The sequence below is a fragment of the Panulirus ornatus genome, chromosome 66 (genome assembly GCF_036320965.1).
Source record: "Panulirus ornatus isolate Po-2019 chromosome 66, ASM3632096v1, whole genome shotgun sequence".
Classification (NCBI taxonomy): domain Eukaryota; kingdom Metazoa; phylum Arthropoda; class Malacostraca; order Decapoda; family Palinuridae; genus Panulirus; species Panulirus ornatus.
The window spans coordinates 21,686,530-21,699,834 of record NC_092289.1 but is presented as its reverse complement, the minus strand read 5'-3'; the positions used below and the strand labels follow the sequence as shown (position 1 = coordinate 21,699,834).

At 43.3% G+C, this 13,305-nt stretch overlaps 1 protein-coding gene across 1 annotated transcript in view; it reads left to right on the top strand.

Moving 5' to 3' along the window:
- The window catches only part of LOC139746838 (putative ferric-chelate reductase 1 homolog), a 79,696-nt gene that overhangs the window by 32,826 nt on the left and 33,565 nt on the right, over window positions 1–13,305 (top strand).

Here is a 13,305-nt window from a genome sequence, read left to right as displayed (position 1 = left end):
GAAGTCGAAGTTGACGTTGCTTACCCTGCATACATATCAGAGAACTCGACGTCCACTGAAGTAATACTAAACTATGCGGTTGTTCACACTGCCAATGTTTGATTAGCACAGCCTTAAGAGTCAGTCTGGAGAATGTTATCCTTCACATGTTTCCTTTTTTTTTTTGTGATTTTTATAAGGAAGTTGGGATGCCAAAGAATGGTCGTGTTTTTGAAATTTCGTGTTTAACTCCTTGAGCACGACTTTACGACTCTTGATGCGGTGGCTTGGTCTGTGGTTTGATCTCGTAAGGGTCATGTAAAAAGATCATGTTATACCTAATTGTCGCACCGTCGTGCTCAAGGACTATGTACATCGTGTTAGTGACATTCTCTCGGCCACGTTGTCTGTTGCTTCTTAATCATCTACGTTGCCGGGTGAATGCTAAGATTTATCTTGATATTCCACTGCCGTGCGTTGGCAGGCGTGGATACAGCAGATGTTTGTGGTTTCGAACGATGGCATGGAGAGAACTGTAGTGGAAGCAGTAGTGAGGAAAAGAAATGTGAAGGTGATTAATGTAATAAAGGTTACGACCGCATAACAAGATGTGGTATTTTTGATATTGATGTGTTGGTTATCGGTACCGGGAACTGGAGGTTATTACGCAGGTGAATCTAACATTGTTTATGTAATCAGGTATTGACCACTGAGCATGACGTGATGGTACGACCCTTTGGGTAAGATGGGCTGGCTTTTGACCTGTGCCAGGCCATCATACCCATAATTTGTAAGGTTTTGTTCAAGGTTAAAGGTTACGTTGTGTCATCGTATCTCACAAGGTCGAGTATGTGTGGATGTATTGACTGTTATACAGCATTTAGTCACCTTTCTGACCTCCTTGAAACTGTATGCTTAGGGCAGTAACGCAGAGTATTGTGAAGCGACATATCTGTCGTGTTTGAACACAGTGAGCCGACCGCTCCAGCTGCTTTTATGGGTGAGTGACTGGGTGCGGCGTGAGTGAGTGGGAAACTGTACCGCGGTGACTCGCAGAGCCAAAGACTGGTGGTAGTGACTCACCAATGGTCAATACTAAACTTCGTCACTCTGATGCTGTGTTAACGTGCCAGCTTCAGCTGCATGAAGGTCCTTTGGCAAGGTTTATGGTTTGCAGAAATAAAGGTGTTAATCGGCATTTGCACCCGTTGACAGGACTAATATTTCTCCCATATCTAGCACTAATGCTCCCCTAGAATTAGCACCAATGATATTTCCACAGCATGTTTCAGGATTGCCCCTGTGGCTGCTTCTAGAATGAAGCGATGATGAAAAATGAACGCGGATCGTTGTTGGAGAAGTTTTTTCATCGTTACAACCGTTTGTAATTTACGTCCTTGGAATTTACATGGCAGGAAGTTTAGCCCAATGAGGTAGAATAAACTTAGCCCAGTGAGGTAGAATAAACTCTTAATTTAGCTGTGTGCAGGAAATGTTTAGTGTTGTATATGAGTTGCGAAGCGGACGTCGGGGCTTATGGCAACATCAGACCACAGCCGTTCCATGTCGACGACATGAGTGGATGAAGTAAGACCCACTTGCGGGAACTTTTGGGAGTAACTTAAGATTTCTTCACCTTCCCTGTAGGTACCAGGTTGATAATCCACCGTTATCCTTGAGAAGAAAAACTGGCAATTATATTTCCGACAGTGCAGTCTTCTGGAAGGATTTATTAATGAAATATTGCCGCAGATGAATCATGTAAATGAAGGTCTGCATAATGTAACTATGTACTACTCGTATTATTGTGTGTTGCGGTGTGCAGTGTTTACATATCCATATCCCCCATTTGCACGCAAAATCGTGATGCTCAGTACACGTAGTCGGAAGCATGTGATGTACACCTGTCAGTGGTTTACATTGTGCAATGTGCTGAAGAACTAGTCACTCACTCGATGCACAGTTCTGATAGAATTGTTTTTGACGAAAATTAGATTTAGTTTTGTGCCTTTGTGAAGTTATTTGCTATTGTCAGTGGAGAGAGAGTTATGATTTATGGGGTTCTGACCGAGGAAGTATAAAATTGAATTTTTTTAGGCGGGAAAAGTGAAGGGAGGGAAAAGTGAAGGCTTCCATCTCTCAGAGAGAAACGGGAAACGAAGGACATTTGAAGGAGGGAGTTGAATGCTGAACCTCAGTTAATTAATCAAGACTTGTATTAATGTATTAAATATTTTGGCTTACTTTGATATGCTAAAGGGCTCGGGAAACTTCATAATGGAAAAACTGCATTGATTTTATTAGCTTGTTTTGAGTTAAACCTCTCTACAACTCTGGAGGTGCGGACCCTATGCTCTCGGCCGCCCCAAATCACTGGGTCTAGGGGGTTAGGTAAGTCATACGCTGTTATGTTCTCAGGAAAGAATTGTGGAAAGTGTAAAAAGTTGTCTTATTATTATTATTATTATTATTATTATTATTATTATTATTATTTGCATTTATCGTGACTATTGATAGTTTTTCGTATATTCTGATTTTCTTTGTCAGTGAGGTGCACTGGATTCTGCCGTAGGTGATGCCAGGTTATTAGCTCAGCCACTGTCCTCAGATGGGACCTTGAGGGACCACAGTAATGAAATTCAACACTGACCTGCAACAATTAACACCAAGGTTTTGGCTGCAACGAACAGGGAGGTGTACTTGCTAACCTTAAAGAAGCGACCACTACCATATTGAGGGAGGGGTTGCCAGACTTCACTTGAGAGCGGTAGCAATAGCTGCGTAGTTTTGATCTTTTGAGAAATACGTACAAGTAGTCTGTTAGGAAGCTACACTTGCTGACAAGCTCTTCCGTAGCATCGTAATAAACAAGAGTAGCAGTGATGTATTTTCAAAGTAAATCTGATGATTATGAAAGATAAGTGCAGTGAGATAAAGGTATTAGAGTGGCGTCGCGTCGTCAGTCAATACAAATAAGAGCTTTGTCACTATATGACAGGTTGAGGATGAGAGATGTTTACCGCAGCACGATGAACCTTCAAGTCACCCTCCGCCTCCCTTCCCTGCTTGCTTACGTATCCACCTGAAATTTAAGTATTAATCTTTTTAAGAGAATAAAAGTGAAAGGAGGGAAAAGTGAAGGATTGCCTCTCACGGAGGAACAGGAAACACACAAGAGTGAAAGAGGGACTTCGATTTATTAGTAAAACATTAAATGTCTCTGATATTTCGCTCTGATTTGACAGTGATACTGAAGAGGTCGATAAACTGTATAATGAAGTTGCTGAATTATTTTATCAGGTTTGCTTATCAGCTGACACTCTTCGGGAAAAAAAAACTGTGGTAAATGTTTAAGCTTTTATTGTTTGCCGCATTCTTGGTTACAGTTTTTTTTCTCGTTTTAGTCTGCCATTTCTCTCTCTCTCTCTCTCTCTCTCTCTCTCTCTCTCTCTCTCTCTCTCTCTCTCTCTCTCTCTCTCTCTCTCTCTCTCGTTGACTTGCATTGGCTTCCGCTTTATCCATCTGCAGGACTGAGTTCAGCTACTCCTCACCTCAGGAGGGACCCTGAGTCACCAGAAGGTAATGACTCTTCATTAACTCGCTGCAATTAAAATCAAGGTTTCGGCTCCATCGAACAGCGAGGGAGGCGTTTGTACTAACTAACCACAGAGGCGCGACCACTGTCTGGGGAGACGCCAGTAGCTTTCACCAGAGACTGGTTAGCAGTGACTGAATAGTTCTGACGTTTTAAGAAGTATGAATAAGTAGCTCGCTGTGTTTCTGATTTATGATGATGAAAAAAAAAAGATAGGTGGAAGTGTTTAACATTTGTAGGTATTTATAAGTAATTGTCTATGATTATAGGCATTTTGGTGTATTGCACAAGTATAGCGGTTTGGGTTTTTAGAGAGCTTATTACGCACTTAATTCCTTGATAAGGGTCAAAGTGTAATTGTTATGAATGTCTTTTTCTTTTAACAGAATAACTGTTATGATATCGTACGAGGAAATTTGATGTTATTAACGGATAAGCAGTCATACATACACCCAGTTCGCCATGTGAAGTGTTAGCCCGCTTCAGTGGATGGTACCTCAGATAATAACAGCACGAGTGAATCATACGCCTAGAAATTAAAGAGATATCTGTCAATTCTTTATGATGGCAGTTGCATAATGTTTATAGTTGATGATTATGAAGAAGACTTTTTGATTATAGTTTTAACCTGAAATATGGCGCAACGACATACGGACACCATATTAAGCACTTGTGTACAGGCTCAACCCTCAGTGTGCTCCTCGTTACTTTCGCCTTTAACTTTCACTAATTTAAATCGGTATTTACTGCATAAAGTCAGACAGATAACGTACAGTAATTGCATCATGTTTCATCATGATTTATCTCTTAAAGTGGTAACACTTAAGAACCTGATTATAAATGTTATTTATTGCTTGTTTTTTTAATGATAAAAACCTACGAATGGGTAATATCCATCGAGTAGAACTGAATTTTATGTCGAAACTTTAGCGAAATTCCAAGTGATGTTCTGTAGTTTCAGAAATAAGAAGCGATGTCCTATTTCTGCGAGTGGAAATTCTGGTTATTGAGTTAACTCCAGTTATCCTTTGCTTTTCTAGCGATGTGCACGGGTTATGTGAACTGAAGGAGCCTAACCTGTACATACACTCCTGTCTTGTGTAGTGAATCGGGAGGAACCATCTGGTTGACTACCCAGTCATTCTATAAGGATACGGAATTTAGGACTCGTGTATATTATCTAGTAGACAACCTAATCATATCTATACTATCAGTTCTGTCTGTTTGTCTGTCCAAGGATACATGCTATCAGTTCTTCTGTCTGTCTGTTCAAGGATATATACTATCAGTTGTTCCGTTTGTCTGTCCAAGGCACTGCTGTGTACATGATGTCGTGCCTGATGGTGGGCGGTAGGAGAATGCTAGGAGGATAGCTATATTCTGGCGTACGCTGCTTTTTGTTAGGGAGTGGGATTACCTCACATTACGTCTGACCTTCACGCTGTCAGAAGCAGTAGAAATTTGACCTTGGAAATTCACTGGATTTGGTTGTTAAATCATTGGAGGTGCACTAATTAAGGACCAGTCCCTGTGGCACCGTACTTGTCTGGTTACTGCAACTACCGCTTTGGCTGAGGCGGTGGTAGGTTGGGGTTGAGATGCAGTCTGTGCACTGTAAAATAGCTGCTGTTAGCGGCACAGATCACAATCCGGGACGGTCTTGGGCGAACTTAGAGATCGCTGAGTGTTGAACACCTCCCTCAGGAGGCGCACATTGATTCAGCCAAATAATTGCAAATTACGTGGTCGCTCGACACGCTATTTCTGCTCTCTATATATTCTTTTTTTCTGAAAGTAAGACTTCGTGAGCGTGTTTTGTCGAGTGTACGTCATTCAAACTGTGTTCCTTATTATTTTTCGTGGATTTCCGTGTGATTTTAACGAAGTTGGGGTTGGTAGTTAACCTCAGAGTACGGAGAGAGAAAAACGAGTCAGTAGGTTAGTTGATACAACGTTGCCTTGACTTGGTTTGACTCAGCTGCTGGAGTGTTGAAGCTGGGTGAAGTGTACGTGATTGTCCTGTCAGTACGAGGAGGTGGTAAGCAGGTAAGGCAAGGGGAGCGGCAGGTTAGTAGGTTACAGCAGTAACGCAAGGGGTGACCTTCACGTGGTGTGACCCAGCTGCCGGAGGATCGAAGGTGAGCGAAACACGCGTCGCTGTCCCGTCAGTACGGGGAGGTGACAGGTATTACTAGGCAAGAAGTGGAGAGTGATGCAGAGATGATAAGATGCTGGAGCATTACTGACGTCACACACACACACACACACACACACACAAGAGTGGCAGGAAGATGAAATGGGGAAACCCAACCACAGTCAACACATAAGGCGCGACGATACAGTCCTTGAGGACAACCGTGAAGGCTGAGGGCAGAGGCTGCGCCGTTACACTCATAGGTCGTTCTGTTACACTCAAAGCATTTGAAGTTAAGGAAGTCGTAACATGATATTCCATGGTTTAGGCGAATTGTATAGGCTAAGATGACCAGCGATGGTTCGTAAAGGCGATGTGCAGGTGACGTTAGTGCTACGTTGGGCTGCCCGAACATCACGGAGCGTGCGTCACAGCGGTAGAGGGGGCAGATGACACCTGCTAGCGGGCCAGGAAGGGTGGAGGGGAGTAAGGAACAATACAAGAACGTACTGGGCTGAGGAAGGGTGGGAGACGCCATAGTGTTGGGTTGAAGGTTGATGACCAGCAGGACACAACCAAGACTCACCTCTGTAAACAAGGCAGAAGTTTAGGGTTTGTTCATTCTGAGAATCTCTTGTAGTGTGTATTGAGGAGTCCTGTTGTTTGGGTTGTATTTAGCGTCGAGGTAGAGCGTATTTAGAATATTCATTACTAGTTCTGTGTAATCTGATTTCTCTTGTCATGCTGTAAATGTCATGAGTAACGTTATCTAAAGATAACATTTTCCATAGCACGACCACACGCTACTTAGGTATGACTTCGTGGCCTTTGCTGAGGCTTAAAGGACCAGGTGACAGGTCACGCTATCGTACACAAAGTACGTACCGTCGGGCCCAAAAGAGAATATGGCCTGGAGTTCTGTAGATAGGTCCTGGTGTTAAGAGCAGTGAATAAGTATAAATTCTTTGAAAGTGAAAGGGATTAACGGAAGGGGGATCTCATATAGTCTTGGATGTTAAGGGTCTAGTTTCTGCAGATGACGACGAGAGGAAGACGCGGATGCTTTAGTATCGCAGTGGATGGACTGGAGGCCGAGGTTGAGTCGACGCTACTGGTGGGGATGGGGGGGAGTAACGTGGTGGACTGGTGGTAGAACAGTTGGCCCAATGGCTACATTATCTGGTTCGATCCCTTGAGCACAGCACGACGGTAGCACCCTTGGAAGTGAGGGCCTGGTCTTTGACCCAGCACTGAAGGGTTAGGTTTTAGACCATCATTACCCAGAGGTCGCACCGCCGCGCTCGAGGGGTTAAGGACGCCGTGTTTGTGTAACAAAACAAGAGTAATTTCCTGTAAAGGTTGAGAGAGGGTGAGGTCACGGTACGTAGCAGAGGAACGCCTGGCAGCGGTGTGCAGCAACACAAGTGTTAGCAGGAAGTGCTTTCATCCATCATTTGTTGCGATACGGATGCAGAGAATAGCGTTTTGTATTTTAGACGAATGTGGGTTGACTTTGAATGTTCAGGTTTGGGAGGGGAACTGAAGTATGAAAGGAGGGTAGAACGCTATTTTCAGATAGTGACAGCTCATGCAGTTAATGCATGTTTAAGACTGTCAAGAGAAGATAAGAAAAAAAAATAATTGGATCTAATTATGGTCCTCCTGAAGGTTGATTGTGGTAGGGGGAACAGAAACAGTATCACGAAGGGGGAACGCTCTTCACCTGTTGTGTTTAAGAAAATATGTCGTAATGATGCCACTAAAACACAACTAGATGAAAAAGGAAAGATTGACAAGATAAGCCAGTTAATTAGCTGACGCAAAGTTCGTTACGAAGGAAGTGAAGGCGGACTTAAGAGTACGTGCTGTGTTTTAGACGAACGTACAGTTACTGTGGCCCACGCTCTCATAGCGGTTGGTGTGAATTATAGGCCATATCAGGTGAACAGGTTCCATAATTTTCATCTTGCTGTTTAGTCTGCAAGTTTTTTAGTCTTTGTCGTGTAAGACGTGGCTGCGATTGTGGTCGGTACCTGCATTTGCCTTTGTGGTACCCACATTTTATGTACTCGTAGAGCTGGGATGTGTCAGGTAAACTAGGCACTAGTTAGTATTACGTAAGAATGACATAACACGATGGTTTACATTGGTGCAGTTTTCGTTGAAATATGAAGACACTGCTTAGCATAAAAGCGTGTTAAGTAGAATGATAGCTGTCTGTACAGACATAGCTTAACACGGTAATTTACATTAGCAAAATAGCCACCAAAATGTGCAGATACTGTAGCCTGTACCTTAGGACGATAGTCTACGATAGGCTTTGAAAAAAGTGTCCGGACGAGGTTTGAGTGACGCGAATGTTGGTACGATAGGCGTTGAACGTGTACAGCATTACCTAGGCTTGATAATCTGCAGTCTTGTAGGATGATTGTTGAAAGTGTACAATACCACCAGCGTTAGTTGTGTGTGCACTTTTACCACGCTTAGTAAAGTTGCACTGCAGCTACCATCCAGGCATGATCGTGTACACGATTGCAAGAGAGGCGTTAAAAATGTGCAGTAATTGAATGGTGAAGCTTGCTGCATGTACGTTAGTAGGATAGTGGTGAGGAACGTACATCATGAACAAAGGGTATTTGCCAAACTGGACACTAATTACGATACCATCAGTAATTACAGTGTAACAGCCCTGACGCGCTGTAGCAAATTGTTTTGACACGTTTTGAAATTGCAACGGGCCGTGTAGCGTTGAAATACAAAGGTCTATGTGGAACCTAACCATGTAGACACTATTTTATGTACCTGTTGTTGTCTAACCTAAGTGGTCATAGGTTTTACGTAGGGTATAGCTACTTTATGTAGCAGTTATTGTTTTGATTTAGCCATTCTAGGAGGGGGGTAGAGAATCGCGTTTCTTGTGTTTTCAGGGGATAGTAACAGGCTAGTAGGGCGTGCCATGAGCGGCCCTGGACGTAGCCCCATTCCCTGCCTGGGCCAGGGCAAGATATTCGGCCATCGACCGCGCGACCTCCATAAAGCACCTAGTTTGCGCTCGTGACTGCCCACGGCTCTGCTCGCGCTGTGTTCCAAGAAGTAGGTGTTACGATGCAAGCATGAATAGATGACCAGTGTGTTGAGGTGGGGCCATTATCACGAAGGCTTGGTAATAGCGTACTACAGGAGTGTAGCCACTTGAGCTTAGAAGTACGACTCAGCGCAACTGTATGATTAGCACGTTGGGACGACCTATGAGCGCGAGAGTACGACGCGGGTCGTATTAATGTTCATTGTCGTATTCATGGGTGGTATCGTCGTGAAAAGGGCGAGCACAGTCGTGCTCAGGGGTCGCATTGTTGTGCACTAAGGTCGCATGGTCGTGCTCCATCGTCGTGCACAAAGGATTGATGAGAGGTAAACATTATACATCATTCAGTCGAATCCGATGTTTCTCAGATTTAGCTCACCTCGTAATCACAAGCGTCCCAAATGGACCTTGTGTGTGTCCACCGAAATCGTGCTAAGCATGCTTTTAATGGCGTGTTTAATGTCCTTCATGAGCCTCCGACATATATAAAAGATGCCCAAGTAGTGAGAATTTCTTTTCGAGAATGTCGCTGCTAATGTTAACCTTTGATGACGTTCATGGAAGGAGTAGACGGACTCTAGATTCTTTGTGGATATAGGTACGTTGCGAATGTTGGTGGGTTTACAAATGTGCATTTCTTTTCACTGGTACCAAGTACAATGTTGGTCAGACCTTGTGAGGCGAGAGTAGCGTGTCGGAGTTTTGTTGTATAAATTCTGAGCGTGAAATGTGAAGTATTGAGCAGGTGGTGACCCCGGCCCCCGCCTTCTACCCCGCACACGCTTTCCTGTGTTTTCATCCTCTCTTTCACACAGCACTCTCCCTACTGCATTATTTTTTTTTTTTTTCGTTTTTAGTGACGAAGGGAAGAAGAGGGCGAACAGGAAGTTAAGTGTAGAAATAGGACACTTGTCGAGTGTGAAGATTTGTTATTTTTTTGAAGTGCTCTCACTCCTCCTCCATTTGTCTTCACTTTCATCATTCTCGCACAAGGACCTTTCCCTCCCCTTCTGAATGGTTCTTCTCTCTTTCCTGTCTTCTGTTACATCTTCCTCCCTTATTGCGTCTTCCCTCCTTACCTTAACTTTGCTCCCTTCTTCCTGTCCAGGGATTCCCTTCAAACTCCCTCCCTTTCTGTTGTGTTATCTCAGTTGATCCCCTAACCTTGCTTATATATCTCTCCGTTAACCGAGCTAGCTTCTTCCCCCGCAGTCACTCTAATTCCTAGACATCTCATATCCCCTACCCATGTCAAAACTCTTTAGCATTCTGTGCACACTCTGAGCTCCCTTCGCCATGACATTTCCCAGGACGAGGGGATTACCCGAACACATTGAATCGATGGTGTTTGACATTTTCTGGTTGCTCTCCTGGTGTGTGTGGCGAGGGGGAGATACTCGGAAATACCAGTAGGCGTAGCAGCTCCGTCAGGCATAATCTTGCACATGACAACGCCAATTAAAAGTGAATCGTAGCCTAGTACCGCCCATGCAACCATTAGATTTTTGAGGGGCACGATCCTGGAGCATAACGGTACAGCTCTTGAGCACAGTGGTACGACCTTTGGGTATGATGATCTGATAGCTCTTGATCTAATCATCCCGAAGGGGGTTTAGACGTGTTGCTTCATGGTCGTGCCATCATCCTTCATTGTCGTGCACTAATCTTATTCTTGCCTCAGGTAAGATTGATCATTATTGTTGTGAACACATGAAAGTGATAACGTATGTTCGAACAATTTATAAACATTCAGGCAACAGCAGACTCTGGCACTAAGTGATAAAGCTTCGTCTGAGAATGCTGGCCTTTGATTTCCTTTTAAGGTATAACTGTAGTTTCCTTTTAATAGTCGAGACCTCTAACACTGATGGCAGTCAGTCGACTACCTCAGGCGTGGCGATCATGAGGAACGTATGAAATACGTGTAGTGAAAGCTTCCCTCCTTCAGGCGGGAGAATGATCCTGCTTTATCCAGTGACGCAATGAACCGTGGGAGGCTGGAGTTGGCCTCTCGTTCATATTTGGTAGATGGGAGCAAATTTTTTTCCCGTCATAAAGCGGGGTGTAGAAGGAATTCGCTCAAGTGAGTGGTGGGCAAGAGCCGCCAGGGAATGTTGTCCAACAGGTTTAACGGTGTAACAAATTTATATTGTCGAACCCTGGAAGGTAGGCTATCATGCTGAGTCAGGTTATCATATTGAAGGGGTCATGTTATCATGCTGGTTAGGTTAGATTATCATACTGTAGGGATCCGTTTATTTTCTAGTGGGGGTAATTAGATAATCCTGCTGAAAGAGGTTAAGTATTCGTATCTAGTTGAGTTTGGGTTTTCAGGATGATGTTATGGGAGTAAGATATTAAGTTTTTATGCTTAGTGGGTTAAGTTGTTGTCCGTGGGAGGATGTCCACATCCTCAAGGGAATAAGTTATGTGTTTTCAGGAAAAAAATTACCAGTATGGCTTAAGAAGCAGAAATCCTTTCAAAAAGGGTTTATCTTAGAGATGAACGGATAGATTTATATAAAGGTCACCATATTGGAAAGGATTATTCCTCTTCGTCGGCCATACTGAGGATGGTGTTTGGATCGCATTGCCAACCTAAATCCCAGAACTTTCATCCTTCTGTAGATACACCCGTTCATCTTGGATATTTTTCCTTCATGGTCTTGTGTTATTCAGACAGCCTAGCGGAAGGCCAGATCATTATACACAAAGGTCATACCGTCGTGTTCAAGAGGTTCCTAAAACATGTACAGTTTTTCACCATGTTAATAAAAATGTACAGATGACGCGATATTAATTTTCGAGTGTTTTCTTCTGAGATTCCAAAATTAGGATCATATTCTAGCTTTTGGCGGTCGCTTTGTTGCCGAGGATCAAAGAGCATCACATCGGCTTCAGGACCTAGGCTGTATTATTGGTATTTACTCCTAGTAACGGCTGTGTGGTTATTCCTGTTCCTTTTGATGAAAATATGTAATTTATTTTTCCTGTATATTAAAGTCATTCCCATCGTTAGTTAATTTTTTTCTCCCTTTTCTCTTGTCCCACTATCCTTTTTCTTCTCCTTTAGTTACGCCTTACTCTTTTGATGAAACTCTTCACTGCCTCTAATATCCTTCCTCCCACACCATATATTCGTAGCGCCTTCCACAGAGTTTCTTTAGCTTTTATACCCTTAATACGACGAAGCTACCTTTGAGCACGACGGAAATACCCGCTTTCTCTTATCCTTCTCTCCTTTATCATCATTTTCCTATCTTTTTGCTTTTTTTTCTTTTGTCTTACTCTGCCTCTCTTTTTTCGTACTTTCACCCTCAGTTCTTCCCTATGTAATGAAAAGGACAAACGGGAGTTGAACGTAGTGTATTAATATCATAGTAGAGAAGCACAAAGTTCGTTTTTCGTGATCCTGATTCATCCCTGCTCATCGTAATACACATTCGGCAAAAGTGAATTGATTTTTAAAGAACACGAAGACAGCGTAGCCCAGACCCATTTGTTAGTAACAGGGTAATGAAGATAGGAGAGGTCTGTGGTCTCGTAGCATCGTCGGGTTTCGACGCGATGGTTTCATGATATGTTTTAGCTAGAGGAACTTTTGTTTAAAGTGCCCATGACGTTCCCTAGAGCACCAGAAAAGATATCCCATTTTCTGCAATCTACGCACCGTATATTGATTAATCAGTTGTACAACTCTGGGCCCCCGTGTGGGGGTTTCTCCAACTCCGAGGCCGCACTCTACGCAGGAGCAGGGAAATATTGGATGCTGGAGGGATACCGCTTTGCTCAAGGTGCGTTTCACTCGTGGTGTAGCCACGAGCAGAGAGAGTCTGGCAGCACGTATATTCACAGAAATGAATTATCATCATAAACGCTAGCTTCCGGAGCATAAGGGCGGCTTCGTACGTGTGGGTGTCGGCGTCGGAGACCTGCAGGAATGTCGTGTTTCTCGTGACGGCGGCGGTGTCACTTGCCACGGCTGGCGACAGGTTCCTTTGTTAGGCCCTGAGGAGGCGGAAGCGAGGGAGTTTGTCTCTAAACTCCACAGTGACCCTGGTTTTATATTTTCTTTGATAATAAGAATGACAGTAATAATAATGATAATAATAATTATTAATATTATTATTATTATTATTATTATTATTATTATTATTATTTTTTCAGACTAGCTGGTTAAACCAGTTACTATTTTAATTATCATGCAATAAGATTGATCGCGAAAAGAAAGTGGCATTGCAGGTTCATAGTTTCGCTTTTGAGGACACTGGAATATTGTCCAGTTTTTCAGGTCAGAGCTTCAGGTTGGATAGTGATGGCTAAATATAGTTTTTGATACGTTCGCCGGAAAGGTTATGGGTGAAGTTGTACGACGAGGGTGATGTCTCATGTATGTGCATATATGACGACGTTGCTTCATCGCGTGATGTATGTGCATATATGACGACGTTCCTTCATCGCGTGTCTCTAATTATAAACTAGATAATAATCCCGGCTGATACGATCATGTGT